The following is a 20,307-nucleotide window of genomic DNA, read 5'->3' as shown; positions in this document are numbered from 1 at the left end:
CACGGTCACACCCCTCCTTTATTCCAAAAATCATCAATTGTCCTGAACTCATCCTCTGCACCATCTTCATGGGTGACTGATGTGACTACTTTTATAGCGATGTCATTGCCATCTGTTTTTTCTAAAGTCTTGTAGCATCCTCGGCGCGAGCTATTGCTGCACTGTTTGACCCTGAGCAAATGCATTTCCATTCCTACTGCAAATATGCATGCAGGCTTGTTGTCCGCCCTCTGACCATAGGGATGCCCTTCTTTTTTTTTAGATTAATCCAGCCGTGTCAACGATCTTCTGGCACCCAAGAGATAGGGAGGCCTGGACTCAATCACCTAATTTGCTTGTTTTTCCAACAAACCACCTTCAAAAGCCCCTGTATTTTCTCCCTCTTCTTAACAGAAGCCTCCCATATCTTCGTCTAATTTATCCTATCTTTAATGTGTGCAACTTGTCTCCTCTTTGTTTTTCTTCAGAGCCATTCTGTCTTCAAACATCTCTCTGGGCTCGAAACTGGATGAGCCTCCGCTTTCATAGTACGACTGCATACCTTTAAAGCGATCATTCGTATCCTTCCCTTTGTCTCCCTACCTTAGAATATTCTTGTTGTCGACTGCTTGAGCACAATCTGATGATCCCTCCTTCATCCTGTAGGGGCAGTGACACATCTGTCCTTTTCCTTTGTTTTATTCTATCTCCTAATCCATGTCTGAGAATACACTTGTCCTATCACTCTTCTCCTTTTCGCGTCTGTCCCTGTCCTTTGGGATCTTGTAAATTACATTTTTATTCAGGAAATGTATCTTTACTCTCATTGCCTCTTTACTCAGGTGACTCATGCGCCAGGTCACTTATACCTGGTTGCTACCTTAAGCCTTTCACAATGGACACAGCCCTTCATCTTTCTTACTATCGCCGTCTACGTCAGGCGCGGTGAGTGGATCAGAAGGCTCTAAACCCCCTCTTTGCATATATTTAAATATCCCATCCGTAGGAGGCGGCTAATCACTCTCCTCCTCACTCATTCTTCCCAGAGTTCTAAGCTCGCTAGTCGCATGTTGTCATGTGTTGCAAAAAACCCTTTTCGATCCCTCTTATGATCACGGCATGATCACACTGTCTGTGGTCTCTTTACCCCTTTTACACTACATTATTTTAACTCGAGTGTATGGTTGCAGCAATGTATAAACGGAGCAATGCTCCTCATGTTGACTTGCCATTCCTGACAGTCAATACTCAACTTTACACTTTGCAATTTCATAAAAATTATACAGTTGTTTAAAAAAAAATAACCTAATACAAACTTGCACCAATAAAAGCATTCTCCAATCCTTTCTATGTCACATTTTCTCTTTTTACTCTGTGTTGCCACTACGCACCATCAATACACTATTATAAATAAACAGTTTTAATTCACTTTCTCGTGTTCTAATTTCCTATCTGTCAATGTCTCCTTTGATTTTTCACCATTTACATACTCACATAAAACAAATAGACAAAAAGACATACTTGACTGGTCACATATATCAGTCTATATTTCAAGACTCATCCTCTTTATACCCCTAGAAAATACTCCGGTTAAGTGTAATCTTCCCTCTTTAAACTGTTCTTTAAAAGAAGTTTGTCTCCTACGTCACCCATAACAGGGCTCTAGGGAATAGATCCTGCTGACGTTCTTTAAAACTCAGGAAACTGGGCATTTCCCACTGTGACGCTCCTCGTCTTAAAGAGTCCGTTGCTTGATGATCATCGTCTCAAGTCAACCTTGACTTGACTTACTCGATGCTCTTATCGTCTCGAGTCAATTATAACCATTAAACTTGATGTTCATCGTTTTGAGTTGACCATCCTTTTCCCAACCCACCATTACTCATTTATTTTCCTTATCACTCTCCTTTCTCACTGCCCATTCATACATTCTTGCCATCTTGCTCAGTTTGTACTCACCATTCATACGTTCGGCTTCTGACCCTCAGGATCGCAACGCCTCCTTCTGCGGCCTCTCCAACCTTCTGTCCGTTCAGCTTCCTGTAGATGCCAGGAGGGGCTATTGTTGAAACTGGGGAACCCGTTACACCCACGCTTGTACAAGCCATAACATATTCTAACCGCTATCCACAGGGAGCTTCACATCCTTCCAGCTGAATGGCAGAGGTTGTTCGATAATGCCAGGAACCCTAAATCTTACTTATCTCGATGGACATTTAACCATCCTCTCTCTGCTACCACGTGAACTGGAGAACTTCCAGCCCTATAAGACGGGTCATCAATACATCTAAGAGGGATGGGGATGCAGAGGTTACCCAAACATCAATAAACGAAAAGACTCAGAAAGTTGGCAAAAAGATAACTGTTTTAATATCAATTATCTAAAACAGGTAGTACAACAAAAGTCATCGGACGTATCATAGTAAGGTCTCTCAACAAACTTCATAAAAAGCACACCTTTATACTAAAATCTTGTCATAAGTGATGTACAACCTGTGCATTACTAATGTCATCCTACGTGGAAAACTACAAAAACCTACTGAAGAGAGTGATAGGGTACAAGGGAACATCTAGGTATACAATCCATACTCATCTAATGGGCGTGAGAATGGTGATAGGTTTCTTAACATCAGGTGGGGAAACTAAGTTCTTCCCTCAAAACAGGTCACTATGAATGTCACTAAATACACACCGTTCCATTGGCTACTTATCTATAGGACCCCCAATCATGCGTTCCAATGAGCCTCTGACGTCTTCTTTGTTCTCTCCAAGCTTCTGAACCGAGGTTCATTCCTTCACAAGATTGTAACTAATTTCTGTTCTTCTCAGCCGAATATGATCTTGGCTTCTTGGCTCGTTCAACCTCACCTTTCTGAAATTCGCTTGTAATTAATTTGTTTTCTAACTGCGCCATGCGCGCTAAAGATGGCCTTTCTCCTTTTGCTCGGCTCTGCTTTATAGTTCATAATGGGACAATCCATTCTTTACTCATTCCCATGTATCCATACATTGGCACCTGCAACATTCTATTTTACTATAAAGCTAGCCTCATGAAAACGTTGTCTACTTGAGTTACTTTGCATCTGCACGCGTGTGAATTGACTTCATATTTTGCTTATCTTTGATACTTTCTTGATGCCTTATAGAATATCCGCATTCTCTCGTCTCTGCATCTCTTCTAAGTACGTGAGCTCGACTCTCGTATGACATCACCAATCTGCTTCCTCAGTCAGGTGTCCTGCTTCCTCTGGGATTTTATTTAGACAGCCATCATACTGTCTTGAATGCAGGTATGTTTTTCTCAACGGAAACCTTGCCTCCAGGACTTCCTTTGGCATTTGTTGTTTCAATTGTTCTGCATAGGTCACACACCCTGGTTTCCAACAGATAGGCTTTCTGGGCAAAGTGGTTGATGTGGGGGTACTTAGCTCCTCCTCTACATGAGCTTTTCAAAATGGCCTCTGGATGACAGTTAATTAATTTCCCATACATCCCAAGCGGAATTCCATGCCGCAGTAATTGTCACACACACCACAGGCAAGAATGGTATTTAAACTTTACTCCTTGACTCCGCACTGTAGTTTAGTACCAGCCAGGATCTGGGTTAGAAACCCCATCGAGTTGTCGGCAATGGTTCATCCCTGCCAACACTGCTCCTCTCCCCGACATCATTTATCATCCCCTTCTCCAGCCCCAGCTCCCTGCTCACCCTACTTTCTTTCTCCTCTATGATCCTTCCCTTCTGCTCAAATATTCTCTGCATGCCTGATCTTCCTTCTTCCTTGATCTCTGCTCCCTTCTATTCCAGCCTCTGCCTCATGTTTTTTCTCAATTCCTCTGCCATAGTTCTACTTCTCCAATCTGCTTTCATATTTTCTTACCATGGTTCGATCACTGCCCCTTTTGTGTACAGGAGCCTGTAAGGGAATTCGGGCACTATTGTGCTTACCAGGAACATATAGGCTTGTTAACCAGGAGAAAACTTGATTGGTTTGAAGGATTTTACATCTGTAACATTTAAGCTAAATCTGGTTTAATAACGTTTTGTCTACCGGCAGCTACACCTGATGAGATGATAAATGCACTCAGGTGGACCCATCATGCTATGATATGGCATTTATAACGTGCATATCCACAAGTGTTTCAAGTGGACATGCTGCCCACCCAACTCCACATTGAAACAATCATGCTTCCCTGTGTATCCCTTTGCTGCTTTGAGCTTTCTCCTTTGACCTGCCACTTGCAAGCATCTTGTGCTTATGAGAACACCTGATAATTTGGTGAATCCTACCACAGACATGTTTTTGAACCGAATACTCTTTTGCTTTTTCTCAGCATGGATCTATGCTAAACGTGTGGTCCTGTCCCAAGGACTGGTCTTGTCAGTTATGGTTTTCAAAATCTACATTTTCTATATTGAAAATTTCTATTGTGGGAATGTGGGCCAGGAGAGCAGGCTGGGGGTATGTGAGAGAGTGTGTGGGGTACCCTATTCTGATGTATAATACTTGTGATATAATACTGAAACACGTGTGTATAGGAGTGTGGCAATATCATATCATATTATATCATATGAGGATGCTTCTGGAACCAGCTTTGGGGAGCAGGTGGAGTTTTTCTGCCCCTAGAAGGAAACAGGGGTAGTGTGCATTTACATTAAAGAAACGTGAAAATAATGTTAAAAGAGGTAAACAAGGACATGAGATTGTGTTTTTTGTCGGTGGGATGTGGTACGTACTAAGTAAAAAGAAAATGTAAACAGATGCCATTAATTGAGATGTAGCAGGCTGAAAGGGGTAGGTGATACTATGGCAGCTGTTGCCAGAAATGACTAGTAAGCTGACAGGAAGGAGAATCTAGATAAGAATGGTAGGCTAGCATACATATGAGTGGTAGCACCACTGGGGGTCCCTTTTGACTAAAGGAAATAATGGGCTGGTGACTTGGTTGATTTTTTCAAGCTACTACACAGGGGGTTTTGTTACAAAAAAGCTAAAATGAGGAGAAGAGAGAGTTGGCAAGAAGGCAGAGATTACCTGAGACAACAGAGAACTGAACATAGCCAATCATATATTACAAACATTTTCTGAAGTGAAGTGTTACATATCAGGTGAATATTGGTGGTTTCTCATGGTTAACATATGACTACTAGTCCACATACCTTTGAACGAAAAGGAGGGAATTGGATGAAGATATGCGGCTGCAATGGAAGTCACTGGCGATGACTGTTGTGGACACGCACAAAGATAGTAGGCTGCCTGTGCCTTATTTGTGGTTTCCAGCCCACCCCATTCGGAAAGGGATGGGGGACTAATGAAGGTGTGCTAAAGTATTGAAAGGGCCTTATTGCACATTCAATATAGGTACAAGCATGAAGGTGGTATGTAGACAATAATACACGTTCACAAAATCTGCCAAGCAACACTTCTTTGTTCATTGATATTGACAAACAGTGGACAGGGATGGGGGTGATGGGGTAGGAGAAGGGTATGATGAGGGAATGCTGAACCTGTATTTGTTACCTTGAATGGAAATGGCGAGAGTTCTGGTGGATGGTTTCATAGAAGGTTTTACATTGGGTAAACAAGAATATGACGATGGTCCAACAATATTTCATCAATAAATCAGCATGAGGATCTGTGGTGACAAAGTTGTTGAATGAAGTGAAGGAGGGCAGAAAGGAGTGGCCATGTTCATGCATTCTATTAAGGTGATCTTAAAATGGCAGTGAGGTTCATTTTTAAGAAAACAAATGGGCAGTTTCGACTCTTTCATCACTTGTTGTCACAGGAAGGAGTTTCCATTTATTATTACATTCACCAAGACAGCTGTTTAATGACTTATTCAGCCTGAATGGGGCTGGGAAAGTGATGAAGCACTAGTAGAAAGTTGAGAAAATGTTCCAATGTGCATTTTGTTTGTTGCCAGTTCATGCAGACGGATTCCCATTTCTGGGCATTAAGTTTGGTGCCAGCATTTTTGCACACAAGGCACAGCCTCGGGATTGTTCAGCGGTGACTGCCCTCTTTGAAAAGTGCCGTTAATTTATCCATGAGATGGACAGATTCCGAGCAGATACTGCAGTACCTCGACGACTTTCTATTGTAAAGTGGGGACAAGACATGACAAGGTGAATGTGAGCACATCCTCAAATAAGTTCAGCAAGTGAGAAGTGACCTGGGAGGTGTAGGAATGTTGGCTCTGCATTTCAATATCCAGGATACGCATTTCATTATTCCCATTTTAACTAAAGTTTGAGTTTTAACTGTGGCCAACGGTGTGAGACTCACATAGATGGACAATAAGGATGAGATTCAGGCTGATTTGCAATAGATGCCAATGTACAGTACACATGCTAGAACATGATAACTTTTCTCCATGATGCTATGTTAATGGGCTGAGTTGCAATGAAATATGAACTAACATAAAACTAATACACTAATCAACCCAACCCTATTTAACATATAACTGACTCCCATAACGACATTTAGTGCACATTGGTCCATTATATAAACTGGATGCGAGTTGGTGGAAATGCATGATGCTCTGGAAATGGAAAAATAAACTTTAAATGTGCAGGTGAAAAGATGTGATGTGATGTAAGATGAGGAATTTGAAGATCAGTTCTTCAAAGAGTCATTACATTGTCTTGGAGCAGGAAGTGCAGTTTGCACAGTGAGAAAGGCACAATAAATCACCTGCTATTTTAGTGGGATGATCTTGTCAAGGGGAGGTGTTTTTTGAGTGACAGATTATTGTATGAAAAAGGTTTTAGGCAGAGAGGGCTGGGCATTCTTGCACTCACTGACAGAGGGAGCAGAAGGCCGGTTCCTGGGTTGACTGATGGGCTGAGGCTGTCTCTCTCCTGGGTTGGCAGTCCTTAGAAGAGCTGTGAAGACTCAAGGAAGCTTATCTGTGAATGACCCTGGGTCAGTGCCAAACTGAGTCTGGGAATATTGCCAACAGACCTAGGTAATTATGCTGTTCATTGAGAGACGTGTGAAGTGGCTGTTTGAGACTATGGGCCTCATTAGGACCCAGGCGGTAAGGGGTTTACGGCGGCGTAAACAGCGCCGACCCTTACCGCCTGATTCCGAGGTCCCTTAGCGCCATGGAGGTTTTAACACCTGCTTTTAGCAGGTGTTAAAATCCATGGCGCTAAGGGACCTTGTTGTTAATTACGCCATCGTAATTTACGGTGGCATACTTAATGCCTTCCCCACTCCCATTATGCCCTATGGGGCAAAAATGGGAATGGGGAAAGGTAAATGGGTTAATGGGGACTTACCGCCCCACTCACCTCGGAATGGGGCGGTAAGTCCGCCAACCACCATGGCGTAAACGTAGTTTACGCCATGGTGGTAAAGGTACGACCCAGGCGGTAACTTACCGCCTGGGTCGTAATGAGGCCCTATGTAGCATAGCTTAAATAGTTCAGTTCATTTTATGCACTGCCTTAGTGAAACAAATTTAAATGTGCATGTAAACTGCATTTATATTTCTGTAAGTTTTGCTTTTTATTCAGAATGTATTTATTCTGCCAACTTCGTTGCAAAGTCAGGATGATAACCGGTAGAGCTCTTCACATTATCGCAGATAGAGCGTTGAAATTCAATGCAGGAAAAATTGCTTATGTTGTGAATTGCAACGTAGGCACACGTGTCACTCTGAGTAACTTGCATATTTCTAGTTTATGATAAAGAATATTAATTCTAAAAAGTACTTTAGTTTCAGTGTATTTCGTCTGCATTCAGTCTCATTCATTTGGCATGCATAGAGAGATAAAATGTGTGGAAAGAAATCTCAAAGCAAAGTTTGTCACAGTATATTGGAGAGACTGAATGAATGTTTTGTAGTTAATTAGCATGCTTTGTGTATTTTAAAATACAGCCAAAAGTTTATAAGTTTGATTTTGTAGATAAAATATCACAGGAGAGCATGAGCCATTTATTCGGAGTGTACTAACTACAATATTTGTTTACCGTTAGTGATCCTGGAGAAATATTTATTAGTCAGTGTTCTGAAATTACTCTCACCACTATAAGAAACATACCCCAATAGGTTTACCAAAATATATTGCAAAAGATAAGAAAATAACACCATAACAAAATACCACAGAATGCCACAGGATACTAAATATAACCCCCAAGAAAATCTCCTACAGATTCCCCTTAGCTGCAGAAAAGACACACGACCCATCAATGTTTTTTACTTGTGTATTAATTGAATCAGATTTGGTTGCAATACAGTCAAGTCTCCCAGGAAAGCAGGTAAAGAAGTTGCAGGCATTGTTGGTTGATGTGAGAGTGAAGAGTGTCGTGCAGAAGATACAGCAATTGATTGAGCACCCGCATTTATCATGTGGAGTAGTGGGTCCTGGTAGAGGTTTTTTAAGGTAGTTGGATCTTGTGCTGCTTGGGGCAAGAGGCCATGCCATAGGATATGAGTGACAGCCAGGATAAGGCAGGACCAGAATTTGTGGTGAGGGTTTCTGTGAGGATATAAAAACATGTCCATGTGGCAGCCCAAAGAAAGAGTGCACTATTCACTAATGCAGCTGGGGAAAATGGCACAGGCATTCACTGGGAAGGAAAGTGGAGTGGCAAGAGGTGGCCAAAAGACTGGCTGGCACAACGCCATAGCAATATGCTTCTTTAATATTTCCGGCATTAGTGGGTGTGTGATCCATTTTGGGCATACAAAAATATTTTCTTCCAGATTGACAATGAGAGTGTAGTTGTGGTGGTGAACAGTCAGTCGGCAAGGACAATTGAGGGCTAATGCTGCAGCGCTAATAAGGTTTGGCATGTTTGCAATGGAACATCATGCAATGGCATATTCCAAGAGCAAAGGACACATTTTCTGACACGTTCGCTCCCAAGGAAGGGCCATTAGCCAGCCAGATTGCAGGAACAGCGAGCAAGAAAATATGTTCACTGCCCACTGTTCCAGTCACCTGAGGCCCTTCTTGTTAGAGATTTTATCATGAGGGCTATTCCATGATTTAGTGGTATTTTAGTACAGTGGTAAAATAGTGGTACAGCATGGTTATGGTGATGCCCTCTATAATGTGATACAACTCCCCTCTAATATCTGTATTCTATTTAGGTTCAACTCTAAACACAGCCTTCTGGACCTTACACACTTGAAATGTTGACAGAGATGACTGTCTCTTCCAGCAACTTATTTATGAGGCTGGACTACTGTCCTTGACAGATCTGCTCAGCTGCAAGAATGCACAGCTGAGACACTGCACTCACACAATCTGTCTATCAACAAAATTCACAGTAAAACAAAACGACACAAACCAAGCACCATGAATAATGTATCAAGACATGTGGTAACTTTGAAAGTGTGCATTTATAAATGAAATTACAAATTGTAAAACTGCAACATTGAACAGCGATACAAGCAGTCATGTGAATATCATTCAGTAAAAAAAAAGCAGCGAAAGAGACATTTCAACATGAACACAGCTCAATGACACAATGTGAGTTTCACCCACTTCGACCTTGGGTTGTAGGAATTTGACAAGAACCACCTTTAGTGTAAAATGTAATTACCCCAATGACATTTGCAAGGTGCTGAATTGCTTTACATGCAAAATATTCCATGGCTGTCTCCAAATACATTTGCACACATGCGCCACAATTATCAAAAATATACTCACATCAAATATGAACAAGGTTTCTGTGCTGTTATCATGGGCAACTCTTCTTTGTTGTCCTGCCAGCGTGCAGCAGTATCGCAACTCCCACACTCAGGCAATCCAGATAAAAGGCCACAACCTCCCTCTGACCCGTCTTCTCAGTCTGCTGCCTGGGAGAATCTTGCCTCTCTGCCCTGCACAATCCCAGCCAATCACTCGCTCATCTGTTAGAAGAAGAATCTCCTCTACCCCTTCTGTCTCCTACATTTACATGCTAGCCCTGTCAATCTCACTAAACCTGCCTTTTTCCTGACACACGCACATCACCGAGCTGTTTGGCACCTCTTTCATCAGAGAACCTCCTCTCAAGGATGTCTGTATCAATTGCTTCCTGCAGAGTGCAATAGCGCCTTCTCTCATTGCATATTTTCCTCCAGTTTGTGCAATGAAATCACAGCCACTTCTGCCTGTCTGTTATAATTCTACTGTAAAATAGCGCAATACTTTTACATTTCATCTGAAGCATTTGGCACTGCTTTGTTAAGGGTACATTATTAATTAATGGGAAAGTGTTAGTTGACGGGAAAGTTAGTTGGGTTATTATATGCATACAGTGAAACAGGATAGATGGCCTATTCACCATAAAGTGGATCATTTTAAAGTGTGCTTAATGTGCATTTCCATTTGCTGTCTGTATTTTTCATTCAGTTTACTTCCTCCTCTGAATATAATGTCATGTCCCACTTACTGTCTCCATATACAGTGTCACTACATCTCCATTATCTCCTTCTACATCTCCCTCCTTTTTCTCCTGCCAGGATCACCTGAGATATCACTGCAGGAGAAACAAAACAGCCTTATAGAATGTATGGACCACCGGGCATCCTTCATTCCCCATTTTTGTCAGAATCAGAATCAACATCCTCATCTTGTGCTGAGAGCACATAGCCATCCCACCATCAACACAATTGGAACTGCCAGAATCACCATACCTCTCTTTACCCAGGTCCCCCAATTGAATGTATTTCCTTCCGTCAAACTCAGCCTACTCACATTGATATTCTCTTTCTTTAAATTCATCCTAGCGGTATGCTCCTTTTTGTGATTCAATAAAAATTCCCCGGATCAATAGGGAATTGATTTTTTCCGAAAGAACTCAATATTCTCCACCTCCCATAAATCATCATCAGCATGAAACAGAGTCAATCCCAAAACCAACACCACTGTATCCTTTGGGACAGATATGAAGAACACACTATGTTTCAATTGTTTTACAAGAAAAGACCCATGATTCAGATGAGTCACTGTATGGTTCTTTAAAGAAGTGCACACCAACCATCTATTTTTAATCAACCTGACTTGGGATGGTTCCTCAATCCCAGAATTACTAATGATTACTTCACATTCCCCGATACCCTGGGATCTAGTTTGAACCCGCAAATAGCATCTCACGCATCAGGGACAAATGATTTGCCAGGACACATGTAGTTCTGCTCTTTGACTTTCAATTTGGAATTAGATAAACATCATTTTCCCAGGATTGAAATGCTACCATCTCTGGGGTCTTCATTTTGACATATTTATCATTCTGCCAAAATCCCGGTATATTAACTCGGCAGCAATGTATGGGATGCATGACAAAACCCCTACTTACATCCTCTCTATATTTATATATAGAGACATGGCACTCCCCATTTTTAATGCAATTTTCACCTGTACCATTTCCACTTCTCTATATGTGATCTGCCCTATCATTTGATGGATGATATCAGATGACACAATGACACAAAGTACAAAGGTATGTGCCCTTGAATTAATTAAGATATCACGCTTTGAACTTCCCGCAGGTATTTCGCAAGCATTCTTTCAATTGGGTTGATCCTATTTATAAGATCAATTAGCAATTTATCATGTTTAACAAGAACATTTGTGCTGCGCTACAACACCTTGGCCTGCTGAGTCATGATTATCACAGTCTCATTTACATATTTGAGTATTTCATTTAACCCACCTCTAACTTCATCTAATGTTCGCTGTATTGTGTTCAAATTGTGTGTCAACTCTGGTGCCTTACCACTTAAAGTACCCAAAGACACAGCATTGGCTATACACATTGTTGTTCCCACCACAGCTCCAATAACAGTCATTACATTGGAGGCCATAAGTAAACCTGCCACTCATTTCCCCCTCCTTCTATTCATAACAGATGAACTTCTAAAAGTTTTTTCCAACTGCACACCAACATCTCTGGCTGATTTCCGAGCATCCTCCTTCCGCAGTTCCAGTCAGCCTCTCACCTGATCCGATGCAATTAAGGTTTAATTCACAAACTTTTCGAGGATGGGATCAGGGTTTAGGCTGATGTACATGTTTTGATACACCAATCTTCTTTTTACCAGGATGAATCTCGTTGCCTCCTCCACTGCAATTCCGGATACTGGTGCGGGTTCTATCACAACCTGTGCTTTTGTGGTCTTAACACCCGACATGCTCAATATGAGCAGCATGATGAGTGTCCAGTCCTCATATATGGTCATCATCCTCCCGCTTTCTGAAGATTTTGTCTTCACCCCCATTCTTTGGTCTGGGGTCTTTCCTGGGGCCTCTGATCCCAAGGCATCCTCCCAGGTTCCGGCGTTCCAAGGATCAGGCCCTGACGGGGCAAGGAATGAGTCATCTGAAGTAAAAAGAAACAAAAACAAATTAAGTACCTAGCACAACACATTTTTCATCCCTCTTTTGCTGAAATATCAGAAAATAAAATTGGATTATTGTTATTATTGTGGTGACTGCCTGGATACTGATCTGTCACACCGGAACACTTGAAAATAAATCCACCAATATACAAAACAAAACAAACAAACCACATCATGCAACCAAAATAATTTCAAAAATACACCCCACACGCATTATATTTCCTCATCTCAAAACCCCTTATCATTTCCATTATACTAACTGAAAAGCAGGTGTGTTTACATTGATTCCCCTGTTATCTCCCTTTTTTCTGCATGTATTATTTTCATTCAACTAGTCTCAACTTGCTCCAACCTTCTCACCTCATGCTTCGGATGGAAAGGCTTGACTTGATTTACATTCACACACTGTTCCACTGTCACTTCACCCTTCTTTTTCGCTATCCTGTACACTACAGGGGAAACCTTGTCTATGATTCTAAATCACCCTTGCCACGCTGCAAGAAACTTAGAGTTTTTATGTTTATTTTATATTTGATCTCCCACCTGGCATTCCCCTAGAGATGTTTTCCTATCATAATCTGTTTTTGCACTATCAGCAGCCCTCTCTAGATTCCGCTACACAAATGAAAATGCATGTTGTAAGTGCTTCCTCAACTCTTCCTATATTGTGAATTGTGGAAGCATTTACAAATGTTTGGTCCTGCGTCCTGTACAATAAATTTTGTGACAACACCACCTTTCTCCCTGTCAGTATTTCATGAGGACTCAGGTTTGTCTTCTATAGACCTATTGTTTCTTTCCACTCCACCTGAAGAAGAAGGCCCATATGAGATGTGCTGCTTCCTTTTCACACCCAATATCTGCCAAACTTCAGTCATCCAGGCACTAGTGAAATTACTTCCCGGTCTGATTCTATCCTTTGGGGTAAACCAAATCTTGAAAAAATATGATTTACCAGTAGCATGAGAGCTGTTTGCGCACTGCAATCAGGTGCTGCAATGCATTCCACCCACGTGGACATTAGACAAACCACTGTTAATAAATATTTATTCCTTTCGGCTGATCTTTTTACATGCCCAACATAGTCGATTTGCAAATCACACCATGGAAGGGTCACACCTCTTTTAATTAATGGAGCTATATTCATAGGTGAAGCAGGCTGAAATTGTGCACATAGTAGACACCCTGTGGTGTATAATTTGACATCTTGGGACATATGTGGCCAATAAGCATAATCTTTTAAAATGTCAACAAAAATGTTGTGAACCCATGAGTCCTGTGGTGATTGCATCATGTGCATGATATAACATCAGTCCCTGAAATGACAGACCTAACACCCATTGGATTTGACCTATAATACATTCTCTTATCATTAAACCATCTTGTAACCTAATTCTCTTTTTGTTCTTTAACAGTACCATGAACTCTATTTTCCCTTTATAATAATTTTCAGACGGAGGATTTTGTTCTGCATCTACCAAGTAATTTTAAAATAGGCCTAAAATTGGGTCTTCGTTTTGCGCTTTGATCAGGTCCTCATCTGGGGTATCATAACTCTACAGGGTGTTCAACTTCTTTGGAGATTTGGAGCGTGTGATTGCATTTACCTGTATTGCGCCAAGCAGGTGTTCATTGGGAAACAATTCTCCCATTACTGCTCCAATTTTGGCTAATTGATCTGCTTTATCATTCCCCCTCCTTGTCCTCACCTGGTGTCTTTCGATGGCCTCAGATTTTTGTCCAGTGTATTATTAGATCATTTTTTGACACTAAGTTGTCTCTGGCTTGGGACATTTTGTCATGTTTAAGAGGCTTTTTGTTATACATGAGCATACCTTTTGCCTTCCAGCCAGGTAAATATTCCACAAAACTATTTCGCGCATAATCCGAGGCATTCACTAAAACCATCTCTTTGAGTTTATTTTCAACTGTGGTAGCAATTGCCTTGTAAATAGCAGCTAACTCTGTTACTTGACTACTTCCAATTCTCATGCTCATTCTTGGAATGTTATCACACTTAAACCGGATATTGTCTCTCTGTTCTTTAGGTTCTTGTACATTATCTTCTTTTTGCCTTTCATCTGTACACACTTCCATAGTTTGGTTCAACTCTAAATTGAACCACACTCCCTTTTTATGTGTGTGAGTACCATTTATTTCACTTTCACTGGTGGGTATTTTCATTTTTGAATCATCAAGAAATCCAGGACCGTTACACAAGATTGGAAGCTATCTATTACATAGTCACTTGTTGTCAGAACGCACAAGATCACTTGTATGACATTCTGCACCTTCACTCGGCTGCTATTTTTGGACTACACAAAGTTTTCCTATTTGCTCAGACAACATCTGGACCTGGGCCTCCAGACATTGAAATCTGTCAATTTCGCTGGATTCCTCTCTTTGTGGCTTAGGGCGGTATTGGTTAAATTCACCCTGATTAGGCCTATTTTGGTATCTCTCAGGAGATTGATTTCTATTTCAGTTATTTCTGAATTCTTGGTTCATAAAAGGTGGAGAACGCGGTGTGACCATCCTTTGACTGTGGTCGACTGGTGGTGGGTGACTGATTGTAATGGCGTGGGACATAGTTCATGTTTTGTCTTTCATTTGCCGGGAACTATCCCCTGTGCTGATTTCCATTTTCATTGAACCTATCCACATACCGTGGTCTGTCTTGATGGCCATTTACCACAGTATGAGGGTCAAACCTGCTCTGTGTCTCTAGTGTCTGGTTTGGGCCATAGTTTCTTTGACTAATGTAATTTTCGCTATTGCTCAGATCATGTGATTGGAACATATATGTTTGGGGTGGTGTCCTCTCAGGTGGCACACCCTTCTGGTTATTTGTCATATTGTTCCCTACTTGGGTTTGGGCTGATTCAAGTGGCATTTTTGCAAATTTTATCTCCATTACAGTTGGTGTGGAATCTTAAGATTTTGATTTTGTCTTTCTATTACTATAGATGACCTCATATAATTTAGTGCCATGTTCAACAATCCACTCTAAGGATTATTCTCTGTCAAATGTGCAAATTAACTGTGATATAATGTCTTTTTGAAGACCATAAAAGTATGCAGTCTTAAATTCTACAGAATTAGGATTAAAAGACACATCAAAGTGGGAAAATTCTCTTTTCAAATCTTGGAGAAGCCGGCGAGGTGACATATCTGGCTTTGCTGTCATTGTATAAACTGCTTTCTTGGCATCTTGCATTGACTGGTAAAGTGAGAAATGATGTCTAACATCTTTTTCAAAGTCTGCCCATGACAGGTTTTCTTGTTCATTAAGGCCTCTAATGATACTAGCAGTTGCAGAATCAAGTGTTAGATGGAAGTATTGTCTATACAGTTCCCAAGGTATTTGAAGAGCTTTAAATATATCATGCACTGTCTCTAAGTGGTCTTCTATACAACAATTGCCTCCCTTTTTGAACGGTTTAATCAAAGTCTTGATTGATTTCATTATTTTGATGGGGTTACTTTGCCCAATATTCGAGAATGCATTATTCTGTTGCTCATTCCTTTTCTCAGGTGGACAGGGTTGATGGTGACCACCGGCGGGTGAGTCAAACCCCCAAATGGGCTAAAATCAGGCCTAGCCACACACTCTCTTTCTCTCCACACATATCTGACGTCTCTAAGAAGTCACACTACCAGCTACACCTCCTTAGAGGGATCCTTCCTTTCCTCTCCTTCCCCCAGAAGCTCACTGTCTCCAGAGCCCTGGTTCTCTCAAAGCTGGACTACTGTAACAGCCTCTATCTAAATCTTCCTGCCTCTACTCTTCGCCCTTTGCAACTCATCCAGAACAGGACTGTGAGACTTGTCCTTGGCCTCAAACCCAAGGACCGTATCTCTCCAGGACTGAAATCACTGCACTGGCTCCCAGTGGCTTCGAGGATTAAGTTCAAAACCCTCTGTATTGTCCACAATGCCTTCTGGGGCCTTGGGCCAAAATACCTTCAACTCTCTTTTCCTTCTTGAGCTCTTCGCTCATCCACCTCCAACTACCTCAGGGTCAGCCGCTTCTCCAAGCAACGAGCTGGGGGTAGATCTCTCTCCTCAGCAGGGGCCACCTTCTGGAACAGCCTTCCTGTCTCCCTGAAAGTTGAGGAGAACCATCTCCGGAAGCACCTCAAAACCTTCCTCTTTGCCTCTGCTTTCTCTCCCTCTCTCCCCTGCTAAAACCACTGAACCTGCACCGAATCTGCTACTGGACCACTCACCGATCTCGGTCCTTGGCCCAGCCATTCTTCCCTTGCACTGCCTACCTGCACCACGGGACTGTCTCTGTATCCCACAGCCCCTTCTCCCGGCACTTACCTTGCACTTGCCAACTTGCCACCAGCTGGCCCTATTATAAATGTTGTATTCTACTAACCTTTACTGCACTTTCCTTGCACTTGCCACCAGCTGGCCCTATTATTTATCTTGTATTCTACTAACCATGTACAGCACTTTCCCCCTCGCCCCTTCCCCCTGCACTTTTCCCAGTCCGCTCTACCCTTGCGCGGTCTGAATGACACCTGGCCTAGTAGGATCGTTGTCTTTCTCCCCGTGTTCCCCCTGCCTCGTCGCGCCTTGAAACACTTGTGTATAGGCGCGTTACAAATGCAATATCATATCATATCATCATATCATATAGCCATTGGTACATTGTTCCCTCTGGCAGAGCTGGGGCTAATCTCAATTCCATTAAATGTGATGCCTTGTTGTTTGTCCTGAGATTTAAAACTAGATATTTGCTGTTCCAAATCTTTGCATCTTTTATGAAGTCGGTCTGCCTCCTGACAAAGGTTAAAGTATTCACCACTAATTTTATTAATCACAGCTTGCATTTCATTTATTTGCATTTGGCTCTGATTAAACTCTCTATCCGTCTTGTCATTTTCCTCTAGAATTTTGACATTTCTTGTTCAATAGCATGATATTTGTTTTCTCTCTCCATGTTGTCCTTTTGAAGCGTTTGCCTCTCTAATATTGTGTCGTGCTTGTCTTGCCTAATTGCATATATCACCCCTTTTAATTGTATCAGTTCCTGTTCACTCTCCACAATTGCTTTGTTTTCTGAACCAGCTGTTTGTCCAACTCACTGCATTTAAACTGCAACCCTGTGTTAGACTGCTCTAATTCCAATTTTAGACACTTTACCTTCTCACTTGCCTCATCCAAATTGATCTGTAGTTTACTAATTACTTCAGAATCATTCTCCTGCAGTCTTAAAGAACGATTTAAGAGAAACCAACGCTTTGCACATAACCTTATTATGAATTCTCTCTCTGCATTTTTATCTGAAGCCCTAAAAAGTCTTAATAGGCAGACCTGGACGTCACTGCCTTCTTCAAAAATGTCATGTAAAGACTCCTTTTGCACCTCTCCACATATTGCCATAGGACGGCATTTTCTGATGACCCCCCACCACCCACCATGGGCAAATAGCTTTGCCTCCAGGAAATTCACCAGTTTAGAAAAGTGTGCTTCAATTTGGCACATAATGACACTGTGCACAGCGCCACACTATCACCTCACAGAATTAGCTTCCTTTTAAGTGCACCAAATGGCTGTGCTGAACACACTTGCCACGCCCAGTAACTGCTTTACAGTTTGTTCCCACAAGGCCAACGCACCAAATTATGTTAGAGATTTTGTCAGAGGGTTATTCCATAATTTGGCGGTATTTTAGTACAGTGGTAAAATGACACAATGTGAGTTTCATCCACTTCGACCTTGGGTTGTAAATATTCGGCAAGAACCACGTTTAGAAAGGTGCTGAATTATTTTACATAAAAATAAAACTTCCCTGGCTGTCTCAAAATACATTTGCACACGTGCGTCTCAATTATCACAAATACACTGACATCAAATATGAACAAGGTTTCTGCGCAGATCTCACGGGCACTCTTCTTTATGGTTAATGCGCAGGCAGAGGTGGCTGTGATTTCATTGCTCAAACTGAAGGAAAATATGCAATGGGAGAAGGCGCTATTGTGCTTTGCAGGAAGCAATTGATACCAACATCCTTGGAAGGTGGTTCTCTGAGAAAAGAGATGCCAAACAGCTCACGTGATGTGCTTACGTCAGGAAAGAGGAAGGTTTAGTGAGATTGACAGGGCTAGCATATAAAGGTAGGAGACAGAAGCGGTGGAGGAACTTCTTCTTCTGACAGATGAGCAAGTGACTAGCTGGGATCGTGTAGGGCAGAGAGGAGAGGAAAGATTCTCCCAGGCAGCAGACTGAGAAGACAGGTCGGAGGTAGGTCGTGGCCTTCTATCTAGATTGCCTGAGTGCGGGAGTTGTGATACTGCTGCGCGCTGGCAGGACAACAAAGAAGAGTTGCCAGTGATAACAGCGCAGAAACCTTGTTCTTATTTGATGTGAGTATATTTGTGATAATTGAGGTGCGCGCGTGCGAATGTATTTTGAGACAGCCAGGAAGTGTTATTTTTATTTATCACCATAAAGTGGAACATTTTAAAGCGTGCTTAATGTGCATTTTCATATGCTGTCTGTATTTTTCATTCAGATTACTGCCTCCTCTGAATATAATATCATGTCCCACTTACTGCCTCCATATACAGTGTCACTACATCTCCATTTTCTCCTTCTATATTACCCAAGGGTCAGATGTGGTTTAATCCAAGTTGTCAAGGTTTCCCTGTTTTTGCCTCTTCAGTCATCCGGCCTTTAGTTTTACAGCAACATTTTATATATTTATGCCCAGTTGTTTATGTTTAATGAAATCCATCCAAAACCACAAAACATAAATAAACCAGAAAAACATGTTGATTAAAGTTGAATAAATGAGATGTTTAATTGAAGTACAAAAAAATGCAAAATGGTCAATAAATGTTGCAGACATTTATTGTACTTCAATTAAACGTCTTTCATTTTTTTACAGGGTGCTAGGGTGGAAGGAGTATGGTTCTAAAGTGGATTCAGGTCTGGAAATGCCTGCCACCTGTTCGAATTAATTTTACTTCAGGTGTGCTTCCCCCTCCCCCACTACACAAATAGTAGGCAATACCTACTCCACACAAATATGCAATTTAAATAAACTTCTACTAGCTCAACATGAACATACATTAATTTAACAGCCAATTAATTTACTTACCTTTCTGTGTCCTTTTCCCCCATTGAACTTGTTAGGCTCCACTGAACATTCATCAGTGCCTGCAACAAATCCTCTAATTTCCTTGGTAAATATTAAGTTCTCCATACGTTCCTTTTTATGCTGCACTGCAGCTCATGTTAGCCTCATTTCAATTTGAAACGCAGGCAAACTGTTTTCTTTCATTTCATTTCATTATTTCAGGTCCGTGAGCCTGACACTTGGAAAGCATTTCCATTGCTTTCCTTCACTTCTGTGCTCCTATGTGCACACGTTGCTCTGGGAACGTATATTTTGAAACGGAAAGTTAACTCTTTACCTTCCGGAATACACATGCCAACCAATGAGTCCACTTTTCTACGCTTCCACGCCCGTCGACAGCTTTGTTGCAGCCCAAACTAGTGGCTGTAATCAATCTGCGGGCTATACCAGTGTGTATAGCCCACAGATTGACCAATCAGTGTCCTAGAAACCCCACTAGTGGTGTAATAATAGAGATTATAGACTGCATTCTCCCTAACCGGGTGGCCATTTTCTTTGTCATTTCTTTTTTATTTCTGTTCCGAAACACTGCAGCGTTTCGGGATAGAAAAAGATGCTTGTGGGCCAGGGTACTAATATCAATATGGCCCTCGCCGCAGGGGCATTACCGAGTTTGCTTCATTTGGGCCTATAACTATGGACCCCGGGGCATTACCTGACTTGGTAATGCCCCCGCGGCTTGGGCATATTGCTTAAATATAGACTTCGTTCCAAACATTCTTACTCCAACAGTGGCCCAAAAAGCAACACAGACAGAATGGTCTCCAGGTGTGCTAAGGGAGAGAGGAACATGTGAAGTTCAATTCTCCAAGCTAAGAAAACACACTGAA

The sequence above is a fragment of the Ambystoma mexicanum genome, chromosome 6p (genome assembly GCF_040938575.1).
Source record: "Ambystoma mexicanum isolate Mex_15411 chromosome 6p, UKY_AmexF1_1, whole genome shotgun sequence".
In the NCBI taxonomy this organism is placed as follows: Eukaryota; Metazoa; Chordata; class Amphibia; order Caudata; family Ambystomatidae; genus Ambystoma; species Ambystoma mexicanum.
The sequence above is the reverse complement of the archived record's forward strand: the minus strand, read 5'-3'. Positions refer to the sequence as shown.